Here is a 23438-nt window from a genome sequence, read left to right on the forward strand (position 1 = left end):
GTTTTAAATTTTAAGTTCCCATTAAAAGTAAGGACTTTAACTAAAGAAGAGTGAATTAAATGAATTTTTAATTATGTGTACTTAAAGGCTTCAATAGTTTTACAACGCTTTTAACTAAAACGAGAAATTTCAAAATTTAATGGAGGCTCAATAAATTAGCCTTTAATCTACAAACCAAATATGCCATTTTATTTCTTGTATGTGAAAGAATTTTGAAAATTTTTGAGCCAGTTTAAAAAAACAAAATGAAAAACTTGTAGGTACCTACATTAAAAATTAAAAAAAAAAAAAAAAAAAAAAAAAAAAAATGGTATGGTTTTCTAAAAATATTATTAGTGCACACATTATCACAAAATTTCTTGATCCGTTTTGAATAAATTGATTTATTTTAATCAAGAATTATTATTATTTTTTTTTTTTTGAATTTTTGATATTTATGTTTTTATAATACTTTATTACATAATAATTGCAGGATACTGCCCCTTGATTATAGGTATGCTCAGCTATTCAGAAATGATAATTGAGTCTGTACAGTCGTAGAACTTAAAGAGTATAAAGTAAAATTTTTTAAAAGTATGTATTTAAAATGTTTGTGTTTAGTGTTACACATAATTCTTTTGAAATTAAAAAAAAAAAATTTGCCGTTATTAACGGTACCTGCCATATAACGGTTTTTTTTTTATTTATGAATTACTCCTTAACGAAAAAGCAGATTTCAACTTTTTTGAAAAATCAATTTTTTGAAAACGGATTGATGAATTTTATTGAAACTTCGTTTTTATGCGTTTAATAATATTTTCTTAAAAATGGCATACCAAATTTTTTTGAAAAACGTCGGAAAATGTTAATAGCTGCGTTCCTTTGGAAATATTTATCTACTGCTTAGTACTTAAAGCTGCTTTGAACTACTTTTTCAGTACCTATAGCAAAAGTAGTTCAAAGTAGTTTTAAGTACTAAGCAGTAGATAAATATTTTCAAAGGAACGCAGCTTATATATAAAAAATTAGAAATTAGAAATCAAATGACATATTCGGTTTTGTGTAAATGGTCATTTAAAACGGTGTTAAATTAATTATAAAAACTAAAAAAAAAATAAAAGCTTTAATATTAGAGTTACTTTTACCATAAGAGCAAGTACGTGCGACCCCAGTCGTGCATTTTATTTTAATACCATAAATCAATGCAATGAAGCCTAAAGCCCAGTACGCAGATCGCGCTAAACTAAATTTTATCTCGACAATTTTTATCTCTACACGCGTTCGCTAAAAGCCAAGATAAATTTAAATTTAAAAATAACGGCTGAATCACAGTTTCATTTACTTATACCAGCTTACATTCAATATTACATTACATATTTGTTTTTACCTGCAGAATACCTTTTTTACGCTCTCATTTTGTTTTATTCCTCTTCTTTTATATATTCCAAGGTTTTTTTTACCTCTTATTCCTTGCAGCAACAACAACAACCACAAAAATGTAAAAATTTATCTGTGAAAAAATGCGCTGAGCATTATTTCGCGAGCTAAATTGAGTGGAGACTTTTTGCAAAAGTAGTAGATAAGAATTCGAATTTAGCGCGTGAACTGCGTACTACCTGGCTAAAATTTATCTTTGGAGGAAATTTGTATGAAAGATAAATTTTAGCGCGATCTGCGTACTAGGCTTAAACACTCGTTTTTTTTTTTTTTATTTTTAAGTACGAATCCTGTTTCGTACACTAGTACTTTTTTTCTTTCGTGTGCCTCAACCATGTCCGTACTATGACTAGTTTAAAAGTAATAAAATAGAGAAGTAAAAATGATTAAGAACCGATACCATGACAATATCGATTTTTGGCATTGCCTTTTCTAAAAAAATTATAGCCACTTCACAACAAAATTAATTTTTCATATGTGGCAACGCAACGAATGCCTAAAAGATCATAGACAAAACATACCAAAATACGAACACTACGAATGTTTCATCCCAAATTGCTTTTACATTGGCATTTGTATTGTACATAGTTTTATTTCGTGTCCATGAATAGGTTTGAACAAGAACAACAACTATCGACTATCCAAATAACGTGTACACACAGCAGCACGATTCGTATCTTGGTATGAAATGGACTTGATGTATTTTGTGAATTTTGTTTATATGTGCCATCTATGTAATCATCTGTCATTTTCATATGTTTTGTTTTCTTTTTCAGTTTCAGCAGTATTTTTTGATAAAGTGATTGCAGATTGCACGTGCGTTTATTTTTTTATTTCAATTTTGTTTGTTTTTATTTTAACAAAATGACAGAATTTGTTAAATCACAGCGCGGTGAAGCAAAACTGCTTCATGAAGGCTATATTTATTCGCGGCATTTAACAGATCGAATTAAAACAACTTGGCGCTGTGAAAAGTATAAATTAGCAAAATGTCGTGCTAAAGCCATATCGATTAATGCAGATGAAATTGAAGTTGTTGTTCTTGTTGACCATAATCATGATCCATCGCCAACTCTATGTGAAAAGGCTAAATGGATGGAAGCACTGAAAAAAGAAGCACAAACATCGACAGAAGATGCAAAGAAAATTAGTTTACGAGCATTGGAAGCTGCTCCAGAATCGATGTTGGTTCATGTCCCATTCTTGAGTTCAATTAAAAAAAATGTACTGAGACAACAGAAGCGTAAATATAAAAGTACAACGACGACGTATTCTCAAATTGAAGCTAAGAAAAAGAAAACCGAGGATGAGGATTGTATTAAAGTTGTAAACGAAAAGCTGGAAGTTTCAGAGTGAAGAAGCACAATACAATAATTGAGATTCATAAAAACATACTGGGACAAACTCTTATGCATTGGGGAGATTTCAATGACACCTGGAAGAACTATTGTGGTCCTGGTGTTAATAGTCTGCACTGGTTAAATGTTCTCAAAAGGCATGGATTTAATTAAGCTAATTATAAGAAATAATTGTGATATGATTTAGTTTTTGCAAGTGAATAATAATAAACAGTTCATTTTTAGATGTACATATGTTATCTTTTCATTTTTTGTTCAGCCTTCCTCAGGTTTTATAGGTTGGACTGGAATCGTATTTTCTTTTTTAATAGGTACATATGTAGTTTAGTTGGAAGACGGTGTCATTATCATTATTTCTTCTAATTCATTTAAACAGTAATACAATTGAAGCGTTTGGATGGAGAAGGGGGTAAGTGACATTTGCAACATTTCGAGATTATTGGACTTAGTTTTTTATTGAAAACTTTTTTCGTATTCCAATCTTAATAAAATTGAATAAACTTATAAAACAAGAAAAATAATAGCTTTTTAACAATGTTACTTTTATGTCAATACAGTAGCTTGGTAGCGCGAGTTTATTTTAATAAAATTATTGAACTACCAACGAAACGACTCGTGAAACTTCATAAAAAAAAACAACAAATATGTATTTTACAACTGCTTTTTATTTTTTTTTCTATAAAATAAAAACATAGCAGGTTCAACCCCCAATGGGTACCCTTCTTTTTCAGTCAATTTTGCTCTGTGCCTCTATTGTTGATAAAATTATTATATATTATTGTATATTATTATTGTTGATAAAATTATTATATATTAATATTATTATATATTATACGAGAAGCATTTCGATTAGATACCTTTCTATAACATAGAAAGTTTCTTTTTAAATCGAGTTTGCACTTCAGCTCTTTTTGAGGTAAGTACTGAAAATTTAAATTGATGACAATATTTTTTTTTATTAGTAAAACTAAACAAGTTTAGCATCTGAGTTATGTGTAACAACACTACCTTTAATTTAATATATAAAAAGTGAAAATAACCCCCTCTGTTTGGAAGCTAGAGCTAATTTTCTGCGAAAAACAGTGAAAAAACAGAGATTTTTGATACTTTGAGCGAGTGTCGGCACCATTTAGACTTATCCAATCGAGCTGAAATTTTAGCTATCTAAAAATCTGCAAAGGCGGAACATTTTATGGGGTTCCCCCGAAAAAAATTCGACAAAAAATTGTTTCTATGGGAGTTGCGGTCACTCTAGTGTACATATCTAGATATGCACCACGGTATGTCAACTAGTGATGGGAACTATCGAATGATTTGAACTATTGATAGTTAGTAACTGAATGATTTGAACTATCGAATAGTTCATTCATTCATTCATTCATTCGAATAAAAACTATCGAATAAAAACTATCAAATATTTAGTTATTTTTTACTCACAATTTTTTTTATGTCAATACAGTAGCTTGGTATATTAAAAAAAAAACCAAATTTTTCAGAAAAAGAGCAGTTAACCCTTGCACAAAAAGCTTATAAGTATTTTGAATTTTTAAGAATAAAAGGGGGTTTAGAGTAACAAAATTCATTCTGTTCGCATGGTTCCCATAAAGCTTTTTCATAAAACCAGTGGTGTTCCCTTGGTTCTTGGTATGAAGTATGAACATATCATTTGTTCCTTTAAATTTTTTATTTTCCCAACAAAAAGCTGCTTATCTTATTTTCTCGGACGAAAAATCTTTGTTTTTTTTTTTTGTTATTTCACCCAAAAAGGAGTTAAGTGCTGTTAGCCCATTCTTCCACTCATATTATACGATTTTAAGTTGTTAGTAACCCTTTTATACCAAAAATGAAAGCGCTAAATAAGAAAATAAGAATCGCAGCGTGACGTAGATTAGACGGAAATTTAAGTTTTCGCAAGGCATCTTTCATTTTTCAAAAAAAAAAAACCGAAAATGGAAAAAATGTCACTTACCCCCTTCTGCATCCAAATGCTTCAATTATAAAAATATAAATTATTTTGTAAACAAACTGTTTAATAAATTAATCTATCTAACCTAAATCTTAGGCCATGTGTGAATTGAATTAAGCTAAGGCCGTGTGTGAATTGCGTTAAATAGTTATAGACTGAGAGCCGGCAGCATATTTTGGCAGTTTTGGTATAACCGAAATTCGAGTGTGTACATATCTAGATATGCACCACAGTATGTCAACGCAAAAGTCTGGCAGTGATCTTTTTCAGCTTTCCCTTGCTAGACGCATCCAAAGTGCGTTTTTGGCGTTTTGGTATAACCGACTAAATGATACACCATATATTTTTTTAAACTTTTATCGTGTTTTTTTGGCAAAGCTATCCGCAGTAGGATTTCCCAAACATTGAACAAAAATGTATATACAAGCACTAAGAGAAAGTAAAACATAAACTTTTACACTTCGTCAAAATTCTTTCCGGCAGCTGCGTGCTGTTTTTGTAATGCATGTAAACGCCAACTGCGGATATGGATAGCAATACCAATTAGGTACACTGGTCAACAAGGTTTTTGCCACAAGAACCAAAATATACTTTTCTATAGGTTTTTGAACTCAAATCTGAAGTCAGAAAATTTGTATTGCCCTCCATTTTTGAAATATTACCGTAAAAATGCCAAAAAAAAACGTCATTATGGTTGTTTTCGAGGTTATGTTCTTATGTTAAGTAATTTATTATGAATAAATTTGTAATTGTGTCTATAAGAAATGGTTTTATTCTTCCAAAAAAATGTTTAAATGTTTCCGATATCTCTTTTACTGACCGAGATATTTAAAATTTAAGTAGCGGTCTTTTACTTAGAAACAGCACTGGACAACCAAATTAAACTTTTATTTTGCCACAAGAAACAAAATATACTTTTCTTGCTGAACTTTAATCCGCAATCAAAAAAATTCTAGTACCTAGCCTTCGTTCTTGAAATATTACCATTATAAAATGCAAAAAATAAGGTTTTTTTATAACGGTTTTATTTCAAGAACGAAGGCTACGAGAATTTTTCTGATTCCAGTTTCGAGATCATTTCAGCAACCCAAAAACCTTTAGAAAAGTATATTTTGGTTCTTGTGGCAAAAATTCTGTGACCAATCACTCAAAAGTTACTTTAGCTTCTCTTTGGCTTATTAACTGAAACTTAAGATGACGTTTTTTTAGCATTTTATAACGGTAATATTTCAAAAACGGAGGCCAATCAAATTCTGACTTCAGATCATTTTTGAAGGAAGGCCTTGCTTTTGCTCACGAAATTTCCTCCATTACTCAATCTCAAATTGTGACTCACCTGTTATTTGTTTTCTCAAGAAAAAAATTATGGATATCTATATCCAACATTTCTTTCCAACTGTACACACAAATTTCACTTAATTTGAACTTGTGGTTGTGGTTGCCGAGATATTTGAGATCGAAAAATGTATCCTTTTTGCTGAAAAACAGAATTAATATTTAAATTATTTGGTAGACATTATTTTTTCTTCACTTTCTTGTCTGCACTCAAAGAGTCAAGACGTGTTTTTGGTATATTTGTATTTTTTGCTACAATTTTTTATAAAACTTCAAAACAAAAATGGCTACTTACGTTAAATCACAACGTGGTGGTTTAAAATTACATTTTGAAGGTTTTATTTATGTGAAGGTTAGAACTAATGGAAATAAAACAATGTGGAGATGCGAAAAATATTACATCGAAAAATGTCGCGGAAGGGTAATGTCGATTGATGCTGCGAATGAAACTGAAGTTGTTATGACTGCCGAACATAATCATGGGCCTTCGCCAGTCGTATGCGAACTTGCTAGAATGCAGCAGACATTAAAAGAGGAAGCAACGGCATCAACAGATTCCTCAAGAGCAGTTAGTAAAAGGGTTTTGGCGGCCGTTTCTGAATATTCTTTACCACGTGCTCCATCTTTGGAGTCAATGCAGAGGGTAGTATTGAGGGAAAGAAAGCGTCGACGTTTGACTTTGTCTGTATCAGACAATAACGAATCCGCTATTGATATTGATAAGGAATAATGTAGTCTAGGGGACCTACCCTTAAAGTGAGAGGCACGGGGAACTCACTATAAAAAAGCACCCTAAGAGTGAGAGGCACGGGGAACTCACTTAAAAAAAGCACCCCACCTCCCCATGGGGTAAGCCTTGGCGCGGCGGGGAGGCTTACGGCGACAACTTACAGTAAAACCTATATGGAGAAGGTTGTCGCTACAAATATACCCTCTATTCTCTATTTCATTTCAAAACTTTTTAAAAATCAATCCAAAATCTAAGCTAATCTCTTGTTGATTTCAAAACACAAATCTTGATAAATAATCTTTTCAACATCGGTTTTAAAATCTGTTGTTATCTCTAAATTAACAAACCATTTCTAAAACTTTTAAGTATATTTGATGCAAAAGAACAAAAATCACTAACTTACTTGAGCCCGCATAAAGAAAACTTTCTCCTTCCATAATAGGAAGTATAGTTACCTACTTGTCTACACTTTTATATACCGTATCAACCTTTACCATATTCTATACCCGTATCCAATGCAAATTACTATCTGCAGCCCAATTAGTATAATTTAGCACTAGTGCTTAAAAAAATAAATTTCCCCAAAAACACATCCACTAATTATGTGTAGATATGTACGACTATATGCAACTCTGCCTTGAAGAATAGTACAAAAATACAGTTAACTCACAAGGACACGTAACGAAGAGGTAAGCACCGCATTTGTATTCCTCTATTCCCGTAAATCTTTCTAAATTTCACCACAAAAATTTAAATTTGTATACAGGGTGTTTTAAATAGAAACCATTTTTTTTTTTTTTTTTAATTTGAATACTGAACAAATTTTAATTGACTGTGGCTGAAAGATTTTGAATCAGAAATTTAAGTTTTCTTTCGATTTTGACAAATTTTGAAGTTTTTATTGAAAGACCTAGATCCTAGATCATAGTATTTATGTGTGAAACAATAACAAAACAAAATCCTGCCTCTGTTGTAAAGCTAAAAAAAACAATGATCTTATCCGGATCACGAGGAAAATAAAACACAGCTTATATCTCTCTCCAAATACCTAAGTATTTGAGTACAGGAAAGATAGACTTTTTCTTGGAATGGAATATTGCAAGGTTGATTTTTTCAAATCTGAAAGAAGGGTATTAAGTTCTGGTTTTCGGAACACCACCCCCCTAATGAAATCCACCATTTTGAAAACGAGTACCTATTGGTCAAATGTTTTACCGAAGAAAACACAGTAAAACTTGGGTTTAGAATAAAGACATTTTTCCAATTACCAATTTCTAAAATGATTTTTATTTACAATATCTTACGATAAACTAAGTGATACTTAATTATGATTTATGATGAAACCTTAAAGAACTTAATCGCATAAAGTGCATTTAAGAGCTGAAACAATATTCCTGAAAGAGCTTGTAAAAACAGGATCACTAACAGTAAAATCAGCTAAAAATTATTTGTAAATGAAGATTTTATTTTTGACAGGGTGCGTGAAATCCTGTCAGAGGTGCTCCCAAGTGCTTAAACTGGTACTACACGTTGGCAATAATTACGAGAAGCCAAGCGAAACATTCATAAAGTTGGGCCGAAAATTCACTTGGAGATCAGTTTGAGGTTTCAAATGGTATTATATGGTAGATATCGTTAAAAGGTCAGAGAACTGCAAAAGCGGTGATTTACGAACCATAAGTTTTTACGATATGAATATGTTTTCGAAACATATGGTTTCTTAGTTTTTCGTCGTTTTTTTGCCAAGCATACTTAGTATTTGGGATTGGGATATATCTTGCGTGATAAGTGATGATGAATGCTAAATAAATATGCAAAAATTATTAGAATAACTTTTCTGGGTCATCTCAGGAGTTTAGGTCCAATGCCCCAAAACGATATTAAAACATCATTTTTTAATTTCGAACTCAAAGAAAAATTCAATTTTTTTTTTGATTTTACGTTCTGAGCACTTATAACCGTATGAAGGAGAAAAGAAGATATTTAATCTCATAACTTTATGGGTGAAAAAATCGTTTCGTAATCTTATCATATTTTTAAATACCTAAAGTTTGTGTTTGAAAAAGTTAAAATGCTCTTGTTTAGTTAAGAACACCCTGTAAAAAAAACCCAAAGAAGTTGTTTGCAAATGACTCTCTCAGTACTTTTGGTGGTTTTCTAGTGCATGCAACAATAATAAATTAAAGGTACTAGAAAAGTTTCCCTTTAACTCTTTTCCTCTTTTTCGTCTCATCTTAAATCTACAATTACAGAAACAAAAACACCAACACAAAGTCCCTGATGGTGAATTATTATGATTTCTCTAAACGCAAAGGGTAAATGCAACTATTTAAATTAGTGTAATTCATTTTTTTTTTCGCTTTCATATTATTTATTCAAACCATAATTCAATTAAAAACAAAACCGAAAACTAAAAATAATCTCCTGCCAAATCAGAAGAAAAAAAAGGGATCAAAGTGCATCTCTTTTCTAGCATATATCCATAAATCCTTATGATGAATCGATGTGGATGCTAAGATTGAAAAAAACTATTTTTCACTCACAAGAAGATTTCTCCAAAGAACTCTATTCCATACACGAACTGTCGAACTTGTCTGGATCTTTGATTTTGATTTATTAATCTCGATGTATGGGAGCGATTGCACAAAAATTCAGAAGGATAACCAACAAAAATAAAAGGATTGGCTAGAAGGACCACACCTGATAGATCCTTATTCATTTTTTTTTTTTCTTTTTCATTCGTAGAATGAAGAGAGTGTAGTTGTATTTTTTTCCCAATTTCACCTGAAAAGTCCTTTGACATGATGACCATTTGGTCAAACAGAAAAAAAAGGAAATAAACCCTAACTCAAACAGAGAACATGAAAAATCCTTAATGGATAAAAACGAGAAATAGAACAAACAGGATATGAGTTTGATAAAATCCAATTTTCCAACAAATTGATGAGAGATGAAGTGTAAACTGATAAATCGTTTTAATTTAAAAAAAAAGAAAATGAATTAAAATTCAACGTCCATCGTCCTCGTGGCAGGATATAGTCTTTATCCTACTAACTGAATGCCTCCCCATCATCATTGTTAAAACCATCCTGATGGCCTTAATAGTAACTTTAGCTATAGTTGCATTGTCCATGGATAAAACGTCATAGTTACAAAGTAAAAATGATGAACTCTATCTCTATACAAGGACTTGGACATCAGGACACGAAGGAAGTACAAAAAAAAAAAATTATATTCCTTATTTTAATTTCTTCTTCGTCTGGATATCGGAACAAATGAAATTCAAAAGGAAAATTCCAATTTGTTATCAAAACCAAGTATCAGCGAGCGCAGAGTCTTTAAATTGAAAGTCTTTGATGTGAAAAAATAAGAGAGAAGGAAAGGAGGGAAGATAAGTTGATTTGCGTATTTAATGTAAATTGGTTTAAATTAATGTTTGGTTTAATGTTTTTATTTAATTTGCATGACAAAGGCGCGAATCGTGCAATGAGAGACTAAACGAACGGAAATGGAGAAGATTCAAATTAAATTTTTGTTAATTTGGTAGTTTAGTCTTTGTGTAATACATATAATATCGATTTAGAGGAAATGTGTTGTAATATTTTGTTTCTTTAAATGATTACAATTATTTGTAACAAAAATCCACTTGTTTGTTTTTGTTTTTGAGCATCCAAGGGATTAATCTATCTCTACCCCTAATATAGTGCGAACACACAGTAATACGATCAACATTAGTTTTGAAATTTGTAACGGGGTGGAAAAATAAAGGCAGGTAACTCGTTTTACATTAGTGTAGTGCAGCTGAGGAAATGTTCTCTGTATTTGACAGAATGTCTCGATGGGTAACTGATGAGCAATCCTTGAAGAGCGAGTATTACGTTTGAATTGTTTGAGAGGAGGATGAGGAATACAATTATAGTTATTTGATCAGAACATTGCTTATAAAATAACGATGGAACAACGTGACACCTGAGACATGAGACGCTACCGTCACCGTCATTGCTCCGTGCTCCAGAGACGTGCTCCTACAATCAATGAGATTGTAGGAGCAACTGCCCAGATGTGCGAATTATACTCTATAGCTTTGGTGGAATAAATACTTTATAAATTTCGGGGAACAACGATGTATAAAATATATATGCTTTTCAAAAAAATGTAAAAATTTTCCATGTGGTGCAATGGTACCATTTCAAAAGTGTTCTTTCTCACTAAAAAAAACACCCTTTAAGCGAAATATTTTGATGAGCATATATGCCAAAAAAGTGGGTCCCGGAAGTCCGTCTGTCTGTCTGTCTGTCAGTCTGTCTGTCTGTAAACGAAGCTACAGCCTAAACTGATGGACCGATTGATGTCAAACTTGGTATGTAGCGTTATTTGGCGACTCTCCAGAGGGGTTTTTGGAATTAATTTTTTTGGAACAAAAATAACGGTAGGAACTTGTCATATACCGATTTTAGTAAAATTGAAATATCTCGAAAACGGCTCCAACGATTTTGTTTAAAAAATTCAAATGTTAGTTTTAAGCTAAAGTCTATCTTCTAATGAAAATTTTTTTTTTGAAAATCATTATTAACGGTACCTGCCATAGAACCGTTTTTTTTTTTTTCAAATCCGATAATAGAGCGGGCGGCCACTGCAGAAACGCTCAACTCATCGAGCTAAAGAAAATTTCAAATGGGAAGTGAAAGAGGGCTATTAGTAGTTACGAAAACCACAGGTCTTCCCGTTCGCATCCTGGCACGATTGGCGTGGTAAAGTGCATTGTGCATCTCATAGACTTAAAAGACAATCATGCCTATTACAGAAGACGCAGTGACTCAGTCCCCGGAAACCTACTCGATCCGCAACCGAATCAAATTTCAATCTGTGAACTCCCCGGGATGAACTGTATTATCGATCCACGAAAACAAACTAAACTGCTTACCGACATATGTCATTGGTGACACTTACATAGCCAAATGTCATTCTATCACTTCCGCACCGGCGGCTTCAGTAATGAGAAATCTTGTGAAAGTGACTCTCACTCCCGCCGCAGTGCATCTGCGTCTTCGGTAATAGGCATGAATATTGGTGTCAAATTAAAGGTGATATTGTCAGCTATCAAAATTCAGAGGTCTTCCGGGCGAAAGTCTGGCAGTTTGGCATGCAGCCCGTTTTAAGGTTAGAAGCGATGAAAGTGAGTTTTTTCATAAAGTCTTGTTTTTTGGTATTTTGGTGGATGAGTTAAGGAGTTTTTTCACTATAAAATAAAAATATGAGTTATTAGCATTTAAATATAAAACGATGTTTTGGAAATTGCTTGATAGTTTATTAACAATGACCCAAAGTATATGCAAAACTACGAATAATTCACGAAAAAGTCTCAAATAATACGCTGCGCCCCTTACAACTTACCGAATTAAAAGTCGAATTTAATTTCAAATTAAAGCTAATAATGTCTTTTTTTAAAACCAGAGGTCTGCAGTGGCCGCCCGGACTATTATATCCGAAAGTGCTTATACGATTTCAACTAAATTTTTTGTGAAGAAGAATTTATATAATTTAAATATAAACCAAAAATTAAATTTTCCAAAAAAATAATTTTTGAATTTTTAAAAAAATTTTGAAAATTTTTTTTTGAAAAATCAAAATTTCGCATTTAGTTGTTGATTAGTGATTTCTACAAAATGGCATACCAAATTTATTTTAAAACTATTTTTACAAAAAATTATTTATAAAAAATTAGTTTTTTAAAAAACGGCTCTAACGATTTTGAAAATTTTTTGTTCAAAAATGCATCTTAATATATCAATCAAAACTGCATACTTGTTTTGGAGGGCAATTTGATTTAAGATTTTATTTTATTTTTTTAAAAAACGAATTTTATTTTTTTTTCCAAATTTCTTTATAAAAAGTCTTAAAAATTTAAGCAACTTTAACTCTAAGAGTAAGTTCGTGCGACCCAGTCGTGCATTTTATTTTCTATGGTATAGTAAACGTGCATACAAAATTACATCAGCCTAGCACTTATTTTCAAGGAGTACTTGGTAATAATAAATGAATATTTATAAAGAGTGCAATTACTTTTTACATGACGGTCCAGGCATATTGCTATTGGTTTAATTCGATCGGGAGTTAAAAATTACCTCGAAATCATGTATTGTATTAATAAAAAGGTTTCATTAGCTATAATGTGATTTGCAACAATGCGGGTGCAACACAGAAAAGCTCTTGTATCTACCCTCCTGGGTGGAATACAAGGAGGCCCAATATCTCAAAATAACTCTTATATTGAGTACTACCAATGATATAAATTTTATGCTTTTATCACAAAGTGCACGATTTTGTTGCTAAGCCGCCTCACTAAAGAAAATAATTTATAATAATGAGAAAGAGAGTCGGAGACAGAACGGAGCCCTGAGGCATACCAGCATTTATTTTGTGGGCTTCAGTCTTCAGATATGAATACATCCAATATGAATTTTACTGAACGGTGCGAAAGGTAGTTTTTAATTCAGCAAAGAAGAGACTAATCCACTCCAATTCTCTGTATTTGACAGAATGTCTCGATGGGTAACTGATGAGCAATCCTTGAAGAGCGAGTATTACGTTTGAATTGTTTGAGAGGAGGATGAGGAATACAATTATAGTTATTTGATCAGAACATTGCTTATAAAATAACGATGGAACAACGTGACACCTGAGACATGAGACGCTACCGTCACCGTCATTGCTCCGTGCTCCAGAGACGTGCTCCTACAATCAATGAGATTGTAGGAGCAACTGCCCAGATGTGCGAATTATACTCTATAGCTTTGGTGGAATAAATACTTTATAAATTTCGGGGAACAACGATGTATAAAATATATATGCTTTTCAAAAAAATGTAAAAATTTTCCATGTGGTGCAATGGTACCATTTCAAAAGTGTTCTTTCTCACTAAAAAAAACACCCTTTAAGCGAAATATTTTGATGAGCATATATGCCAAAAAAGTGGGTCCCGGAAGTCCGTCTGTCTGTCTGTCTGTCAGTCTGTCTGTCTGTAAACGAAGCTACAGCCTAAACTGATGGACCGATTGATGTCAAACTTGGTATGTAGCGTTATTTGGCGACTCTCCAGAGGGGTTTTTGGAATTAATTTTTTTGGAACAAAAATAACGGTAGGAACTTGTCATATACCGATTTTAGTAAAATTGAAATATCTCGAAAACGGCTCCAACGATTTTGTTTAAAAAATTCAAATGTTAGTTTTAAGCTAAAGTCTATCTTCTAATGAAAATTTTTTTTTTGAAAATCATTATTAACGGTACCTGCCATAGAACCGTTTTTTTTTTTTTCAAATCCGATAATAGAGCGGGCGGCCACTGCAGAAACGCTCAACTCATCGAGTTAAAGAAAATTTCAAATGGGAAGTGAAAGAGGGCTATTAGTAGTTACGAAAACCACAGGTCTTCCCGTTCGCATCCTGGCACGATTGGCGTGGTAAAGTGCATTGTGCATCTCATAGACTTAAAAGACAATCATGCCTATTACAGAAGACGCAGTGACTCAGTCCCCGGAAACCTACTCGATCCGCAACCGAATCAAATTTCAATCTGTGAACTCCCCGGGATGAACTGTATTATCGATCCACGAAAACAAACTAAACTGCTTACCGACATATGTCATTGGTGACACTTACATAGCCAAATGTCATTCTATCACTTCCGCACCGGCGGCTTCAGTAATGAGAAATCTTGTGAAAGTGACTCTCACTCCCGCCGCAGTGCATCTGCGTCTTCGGTAATAGGCATGAATATTGGTGTCAAATTAAAGGTGATATTGTCAGCTATCAAAATTCAGAGGTCTTCCGGGCGAAAGTCTGGCAGTTTGGCATGCAGCCCGTTTTAAGGTTAGAAGCGATGAAAGTGAGTTTTTTCATAAAGTCTTGTTTTTTGGTATTTTGGTGGATGAGTTAAGGAGTTTTTTCACTATAAAATAAAAATATGAGTTATTAGCATTTAAATATAAAACGATGTTTTGGAAATTGCTTGATAGTTTATTAACAATGACCCAAAGTATATGCAAAACTACGAATAATTCACGAAAAAGTCTCAAATAATACGCTGCGCCCCTTACAACTTACCGAATTAAAAGTCGAATTTAATTTCAAATTAAAGCTAATAATGTCTTTTTTTAAAACCAGAGGTCTGCAGTGGCCGCCCGGACTATTATATCCGAAAGTGCTTATACGATTTCAACTAAATTTTTTGTGAAGAAGAATTTATATAATTTAAATATAAACCAAAAATTAAATTTTCCAAAAAAATAATTTTTGAATTTTTAAAAAAATTTTGAAAATTTTTTTTTGAAAAATCAAAATTTCGCATTTAGTTGTTGATTAGTGATTTCTACAAAATGGCATACCAAATTTATTTTAAAACTATTTTTACAAAAAATTATTTATAAAAAATTAGTTTTTTAAAAAACGGCTCTAACGATTTTGAAAATTTTTTGTTCAAAAATGCATCTTAATATATCAATCAAAACTGCATACTTGTTTTGGAGGGCAATTTGATTTAAGATTTTATTTTATTTTTTTAAAAAACGAATTTTATTTTTTTTTCCAAATTTCTTTATAAAAAGTCTTAAAAATTTAAGCAACTTTAACTCTAAGAGTAAGTTCGTGCGACCCAGTCGTGCATTTTATTTTCTATGGTATAGTAAACGTGCATACAAAATTACATCAGCCTAGCACTTATTTTCAAGGAGTACTTGGTAATAATAAATGAATATTTATAAAGAGTGCAATTACTTTTTACATGACGGTCCAGGCATATTGCTATTGGTTTAATTCGATCGGGAGTTAAAAATTACCTCGAAATCATGTATTGTATTAATAAAAAGGTTTCATTAGCTATAATGTGATTTGCAACAATGCGGGTGCAACACAGAAAAGCTCTTGTATCTACCCTCCTGGGTGGAATACAAGGAGGCCCAATATCTCAAAATAACTCTTATATTGAGTACTACCAATGATATAAATTTTATGCTTTTATCACAAAGTGCACGATTTTGTTGCTAAGCCGCCTCACTAAAGAAAATAATTTATAATAATGAGAAAGAGAGTCGGAGACAGAACGGAGCCCTGAGGCATACCAGCATTTATTTTGTGGGCTTCAGTCTTCAGATATGAATACATCCAATATGAATTTTACTGAACGGTGCGAAAGGTAGTTTTTAATTCAGCAAAGAAGAGACTAATCCACTCCAATTCTCTGTATTTGACAGAATGTCTCGATGGGTAACTGATGAGCAATCCTTGAAGAGCGAGTATTACGTTTGAATTGTTTGAGAGGAGGATGAGGAATACAATTATAGTTATTTGATCAGAACATTGCTTATAAAATAACGATGGAACAACGTGACACCTGAGACATGAGACGCTACCGTCACCGTCATTGCTCCGTGCTCCAGAGACGTGCTCCTACAATCAATGAGATTGTAGGAGCAACTGCCCAGATGTGCGAATTATACTCTATAGCTTTGGTGGAATAAATACTTTATAAATTTCGGGGAACAACGATGTATAAAATATATATGCTTTTCAAAAAAATGTAAAAATTTTCCATGTGGTGCAATGGTACCATTTCAAAAGTGTTCTTTCTCACTAAAAAAAACACCCTTTAAGCGAAATATTTTGATGAGCATATATGCCAAAAAAGTGGGTCCCGGAAGTCCGTCTGTCTGTCTGTCTGTCAGTCTGTCTGTCTGTAAACGAAGCTACAGCCTAAACTGATGGACCGATTGATGTCAAACTTGGTATGTAGCGTTATTTGGCGACTCTCCAGAGGGGTTTTTGGAATTAATTTTTTTGGAACAAAAATAACGGTAGGAACTTGTCATATACCGATTTTAGTAAAATTGAAATATCTCGAAAACGGCTCCAACGATTTTGTTTAAAAAATTCAAATGTTAGTTTTAAGCTAAAGTCTATCTTCTAATGAAAATTTTTTTTTTGAAAATCATTATTAACGGTACCTGCCATAGAACCGTTTTTTTTTTTTTCAAATCCGATAATAGAGCGGGCGGCCACTGCAGAAACGCTCAACTCATCGAGCTAAAGAAAATTTCAAATGGGAAGTGAAAGAGGGCTATTAGTAGTTACGAAAACCACAGGTCTTCCCGTTCGCATCCTGGCACGATTGGCGTGGTAAAGTGCATTGTGCATCTCATAGACTTAAAAGACAATCATGCCTATTACAGAAGACGCAGTGACTCAGTCCCCGGAAACCTACTCGATCCGCAACCGAATCAAATTTCAATCTGTGAACTCCCCGGGATGAACTGTATTATCGATCCACGAAAACAAACTAAACTGCTTACCGACATATGTCATTGGTGACACTTACATAGCCAAATGTCATTCTATCACTTCCGCACCGGCGGCTTCAGTAATGAGAAATCTTGTGAAAGTGACTCTCACTCCCGCCGCAGTGCATCTGCGTCTTCGGTAATAGGCATGAATATTGGTGTCAAATTAAAGGTGATATTGTCAGCTATCAAAATTCAGAGGTCTTCCGGGCGAAAGTCTGGCAGTTTGGCATGCAGCCCGTTTTAAGGTTAGAAGCGATGAAAGTGAGTTTTTTCATAAAGTCTTGTTTTTTGGTATTTTGGTGGATGAGTTAAGGAGTTTTTTCACTATAAAATAAAAATATGAGTTATTAGCATTTAAATATAAAACGATGTTTTGGAAATTGCTTGATAGTTTATTAACAATGACCCAAAGTATATGCAAAACTACGAATAATTCACGAAAAAGTCTCAAATAATACGCTGCGCCCCTTACAACTTACCGAATTAAAAGTCGAATTTAATTTCAAATTAAAGCTAATAATGTCTTTTTTTAAAACCAGAGGTCTGCAGTGGCCGCCCGGACTATTATATCCGAAAGTGCTTATACGATTTCAACTAAATTTTTTGTGAAGAAGAATTTATATAATTTAAATATAAACCAAAAATTAAATTTTCCAAAAAAATAATTTTTGAATTTTTAAAAAAATTTTGAAAATTTTTTTTTGAAAAATCAAAATTTCGCATTTAGTTGTTGATTAGTGATTTCTACAAAATGGCATACCAAATTTATTTTAAAACTATTTTTACAAAAAATTATTTATAAAAAATTAGTTTTTTAAAAAACGGCTCTAACGATTTTGAAAATTTTTTGTTCAAAAATGCATCTTAATATATCAATCAAAACTGCATACTTGTTTTGGAGGGCAATTTGATTTAAGATTTTATTTTATTTTTTTAAAAAACGAATTTTATTTTTTTTTCCAAATTTCTTTATAAAAAGTCTTAAAAATTTAAGCAACTTTAACTCTAAGAGTAAGTTCGTGCGACCCAGTCGTGCATTTTATTTTCTATGGTATAGTAAACGTGCATACAAAATTACATCAGCCTAGCACTTATTTTCAAGGAGTACTTGGTAATAATAAATGAATATTTATAAAGAGTGCAATTACTTTTTACATGACGGTCCAGGCATATTGCTATTGGTTTAATTCGATCGGGAGTTAAAAATTACCTCGAAATCATGTATTGTATTAATAAAAAGGTTTCATTAGCTATAATGTGATTTGCAACAATGCGGGTGCAACACAGAAAAGCTCTTGTATCTACCCTCCTGGGTGGAATACAAGGAGGCCCAATATCTCAAAATAACTCTTATATTGAGTACTACCAATGATATAAATTGTATGCTTTTATCACAAAGTGCACGATTTTGTTGCTAAGCCGCCTCACTAAAGAAAATAATTTATAATAATGAGAAAGAGAGTCGGAGACAGAACGGAGCCCTGAGGCATACCAGCATTTATTTTGTGGGCTTCAGTCTTCAGATATGAATACATCCAATATGAATTTTACTGAACGGTGCGAAAGGTAGTTTTTAATCCAGCAAAGAAGAGACTAATCCACTCCAAAAGAGTATAGTAAAAATACCCGGTTCATTCCAGTCCTGACGACTACAAGGTCTTGAGGGCACTTAAATACACTAGCAGGAGTTTTCTGGTACTCATAATTGTTTGAAAATTTCAACACCTGACTTGGCTGATTTAATCAAACATCACTCTTAGAAAAAATTATATCAATAACTGCTGTTTGCTAGTGTGGGGGGATTGATAAAATTGATAACGGAAAAGTAGATATGCTAATAATTTTATTATTAAATTATGCATTCGATTTCAAAACACGTTTCCCATTCAACTGAATAATATTTCTTTTTGATATAATTAAATAAAAAATAAAAGAATTTTATTGAAAATAAAAAACAAATTAACAAATTAATGGAGAATCCATCCAATTTCACAGCTGAATATACCTGAAATTCAAATTTAAAGACAAATTATAACCTCCACCTCGGCACACTTCTGAAATATTAAAATATTTCCGTAAAAAAAAAAAACAACAACAATAATAAAAATAAAAAATCATACAAAAAGGATGTAGTTGCTTTAACAAATTGCTTTGCTATCTATCTGCTCCTGGGCAATGGAGAATGAGAAGTCCGCGCTGCTGCTGAACTGGGATTGAATCAATGAATTTTAATTTACATTCGAAATGTCCGGCCGCAATTTTAATGCGCGAGAATTCACACGGCTTAACAATACACAACACACAATATAATCCTTCGTGTGGGGTTTCCCATGGGGTTTTCATTTTCACACCCACCGATTTTGATATCCTTTTTTTTTTTGTATATATATATTTTTTGCATAGAGAAAGAGAATATATCGCATCTATCCTCTTGTGCATTTAATAATAATATTTCCGTGAGTGCAAGAGAGTTTTTGTTTAATTTTACTTCTCATTCCACAATTTGATTTGATGATGGAACTCGAGTACTCGAATTGGATATTGCATTTTTGTTATTGCTTTGTTTTTTATATTTTTTTTTTTTTTTTGAGGCAAATATTTTAGTTCAAACATTAAATGGGATAATAGTAGCTCGCTAGGATTAAAATGGGATATTCATATCCAAGTGGAAAATATATAAAAGTTCACTGACCGGATTAACAGAGTTTATAGGATTCACACTTAATTAAAGAATTTTAAACATTTATAGACGGTTGAAGTATTTTTTATTTTATGATTTTTCTAATTTTTTTTCAACAAAAAAGATAATAGCTTCTCAAGTGGTATATATGGATTTCAAATGGAATTGTACTCAATAAATTGAACTGTTATATTTTTCTCCATTAAAAGAAAACAGAATTGCCTAACTTATTTCTAATGCTAAAAGGGATAGTTGTTATAAAATAAAATACACCGGATTGTAATGTTCCGACTCCTTTCAGCGATTCTTCCTCTGGCCCTCGTCCTTGTCTGTGGTGGGTCTGTCTTTTCTGGGTTTGATATTTAGGCCCCATTGTAAGTAGTACTTTAAAAGGTTGGAGACGTGCTCCTGCACTCTAAGGGTTGCAATATGCGGCGATGGTGTTGTTTCTTCACAGAGAATAAAAGGACATACAAATAAGCGGTTTAGGCCAAGATGACTTCCGTCTTAAATGAAGCGGAAATACACTTAATTTAAGGTGAACATTTTCTTATTATCAAAAAAATAAGAAAATTTTCATCTGAAATTAAGTGCGGATTTCCATAATTTAAGACGGAAGTTATCTTGACAAAAAACCGTGCAGGAATCCGCTTAATTTAAGGTGGTCTTTTTCTCTGTGCTCTGTGGTGCATTTTAATTTCGTTGGTGGAAAGGCCCTCGAATTTAAATAGGATGTGGCCTTGCTGTGCCTTATTGGAAAATTAACTTAAGAAATCCCACCACCCTAAGACAATACGATTTCCGCTTAAAATAAGTGGAATACGCTTAAGGTGATTTTTATTTCATATTAAGTTTTCATCTTAAAAAAACCGACAAAAAATAAAGAATTAAAAATTAGAGTCAGACTAGAGCTTTAGTTGCAGTTAATTGAACTTATTTCCAACAGTGAGATAGCACTATGGTAAGGCACTCGCCTAGTGACCCAAAAGTTGTAGGTTCGATTCCCAGTGACTGGCAGTTTTTGTTTTTATTTTTATTAAAATGTCTCCACATAAAAGTAAGATAATTTTCCGCTTTAATTAAGTGGATTTTTTTTTAATTTGCGCATTCATGAAATAAGGAAGATTTGTCCGCTTAGTTTAAGACGAAAGTCGTCTTGGCAAAAAACCATGCAGAAATCCGCTTAATTTAATGTGGAAACCGCTTGTCTTTAGGTGGTCTTTTTCTCCGTGTGTTTATTATAAATCTTTTAAAATAAACTGAAATAAACTATTTGCAAACATCATGTATGTCGCTGGAACCGAAAACTGAAAATGTTTTCCACAGAGTTTAGAGAGCTTAAATAAAATCTAATTTTCTTCCAACTGAAAATTTGATTTTCTACCACCTTTATAATTATTGTAATTTAATAACTCCTCAAAGCTTAATAGTGTTTCACATTTCAACCACAAAATTTAAATGGATTATATTCTTTTACCATCTTTTCAGATTTGTTTTTTGAATAAAATGCATTTCCGGTCGGTTACCATATCGCACACTCCTTGACCACATTTAGCACATATATCATCCCTCAATTACCCTCTGTGCAAACATTGAACTGGCTTCTCCTATGCAACCCCTTGCACTCCCTACTCGCTTATATTTATTCAAATATTAAGGAAAGCCATGATGGAATTACATGCAACATACATACGATACGAATATAGTAGATTTGTACGAACCTACCATCATCCAATATAATCATCCTGCCACATCTGCTGCAACTGCAACTGGCCCTCCTGATGCTTGCATGAATAGCTAATATTCCATGGACCACATTGTATAGAATGCTGGTACCACGCCAAACCACACTACACCGCACCGAGGCGCGCTGTCTCAGCTTCCAAAAATTTAACGCAGACCTTCGTATTCGCTCCAATATCGTTTTCGAACTTTGTAATTAAAATTCGCAACTGTGCAACTCTATCAGAGCACAGGGCTCTCTCTCTCTATAGCTTCATCCTGATGCTCTTGTACATGTAATTTCAATGTGAAATGAATGCATCCAGCAGATTTTGTATATGAACTGGGATGATATCAAACACAACCACACAAAGTTATAGTACAATGTACAATATAAAACAAAGCAAAACAAAACAAACAAAAAAATGATGGCACGGTTTTCTGAATCTGAATAGCTGCATCAGGAGTCAAAATTTGGCATTGAATGTGTCCCGGAACACTTGAATTCATCAACCATTTCCCAAAACAATTTCTCATATACAATGTCCTTTTTTGTATGTGTTTGTGGGTGTGTGTATTTGGTTTTAAAGCGGTATTTGAAAGTTGGTTGGTGGTCTAACATTGACCTGACCATAACCGATAACCAAGTTAATGTAAATTGCTCCAGACTCCAGTCAATTATAATGGTATTCCATTAAGGGTGGGTAGAGGGTAGGCATACCTTAAAAGATGAATTATGGATGTGCTGTTTAAAGCAGTTCATGAGATTGAATCTGATAGAATGTTGCAATGATGAAGTTCTATGAACAATTAAGAAAGGGTAATGCAATTTAGATATTTTCTTAAATAATGTTTTTAATTGACTTATATAAGCACATAATGAAGGAGACGTAAACAAACCTACATTTAAATGCATTCAAAAAAAAATACAATGAAAAATAGGTCTTGGAAGGAAAATGGAAAAAATAAAAAATTAGTAACCTACCTAAATTAAGCGAGTTCACAGATTTAAGAGCGACCAGCAATCTAAACAACCTGAACAGAATTTTACAAATAATAGAGGTCCAACGATTTCACAAATTATTTATTAAGCATGTTTTCTTTAAAAAAAAAATGTTACGCATACACCACAGTGACCGTTTTTTTTTTATCAAAATCGATCAGCACTCAGGATTGCTATGCCCTTAACTAGCTCGATAGTCTAAATTAAAAATTTTGTAGCCCAAAATTGGAGCCTACAAATTAGCCCAAATAGCAGCCCAATAACAATAGGGCTGCTATTTGGGCAAATTTGATTTGAAAATTAAAATTCGTTTCCGACTGTAAATTTGTATCTGGGCAAAAATACTATTTAGTGCCTAAAAAAATGACCCTTTTTTGAATTTCATTTTTCTTGAAGAAAAAATACAAATTAGTTGAAAAACTATACATATCTAATATATAAAATTCTCCTGTGTAGCAGTGTTTGTTATTAAACTCCTCCGAAACGGATGGACCGATTTTTATGAAACTTTGAGTGCGTATCGGATAGGTCTGAGAATCGGCCAACATCTATTTTTCATACTTCTAAATTGTTAGGGTGGCCCAGTCAATTTTTTTTTATCTTTTTGCAACGATCTTTACGAATTTTTTTGTGTTTGTCGGGTAGGTCTGAGAATCGACCAACATAATTTCCATGCCATAAAATGGTTAGGGTGGTCAAACCAAAATTTTTTAAATATATTTTTGGTACGATTTTTATGAAATTTTGTGGGTATATCGGGTAAGTCCAAGAATCGACAAACACCTATTTTCATATACCACTAAATGGTTAGGGTGGTCCAATCAAAAATGTTTTATGTATATTTTTTTAACGATTTTTATGAAATTTTGTGTGCATGTCAGGTAAGTCTATAA

At 32.6% G+C, this 23438-nt stretch overlaps 1 long non-coding RNA gene across 1 annotated transcript; it reads right to left on the reverse strand.

The window, feature by feature from the left end:
- Positions 1-19018: 19018 nt before the first annotated feature.
- Positions 19019-19849, reverse strand: LOC129908406 (uncharacterized). The gene is made up of 2 exons (XR_008771274.1): positions 19261-19849; positions 19019-19194 (listed from the first exon to the last, which is right to left on the reverse strand). It is a non-coding gene; the product is annotated as an uncharacterized LOC129908406 (long non-coding RNA).
- Positions 19850-23438: the final 3589 nt, after the last annotated feature.

Source organism: Episyrphus balteatus, chromosome 2 (assembly GCF_945859705.1).
Source record: "Episyrphus balteatus chromosome 2, idEpiBalt1.1, whole genome shotgun sequence".
NCBI lineage: Eukaryota > Metazoa > Arthropoda > Insecta > Diptera > Syrphidae > Episyrphus > Episyrphus balteatus.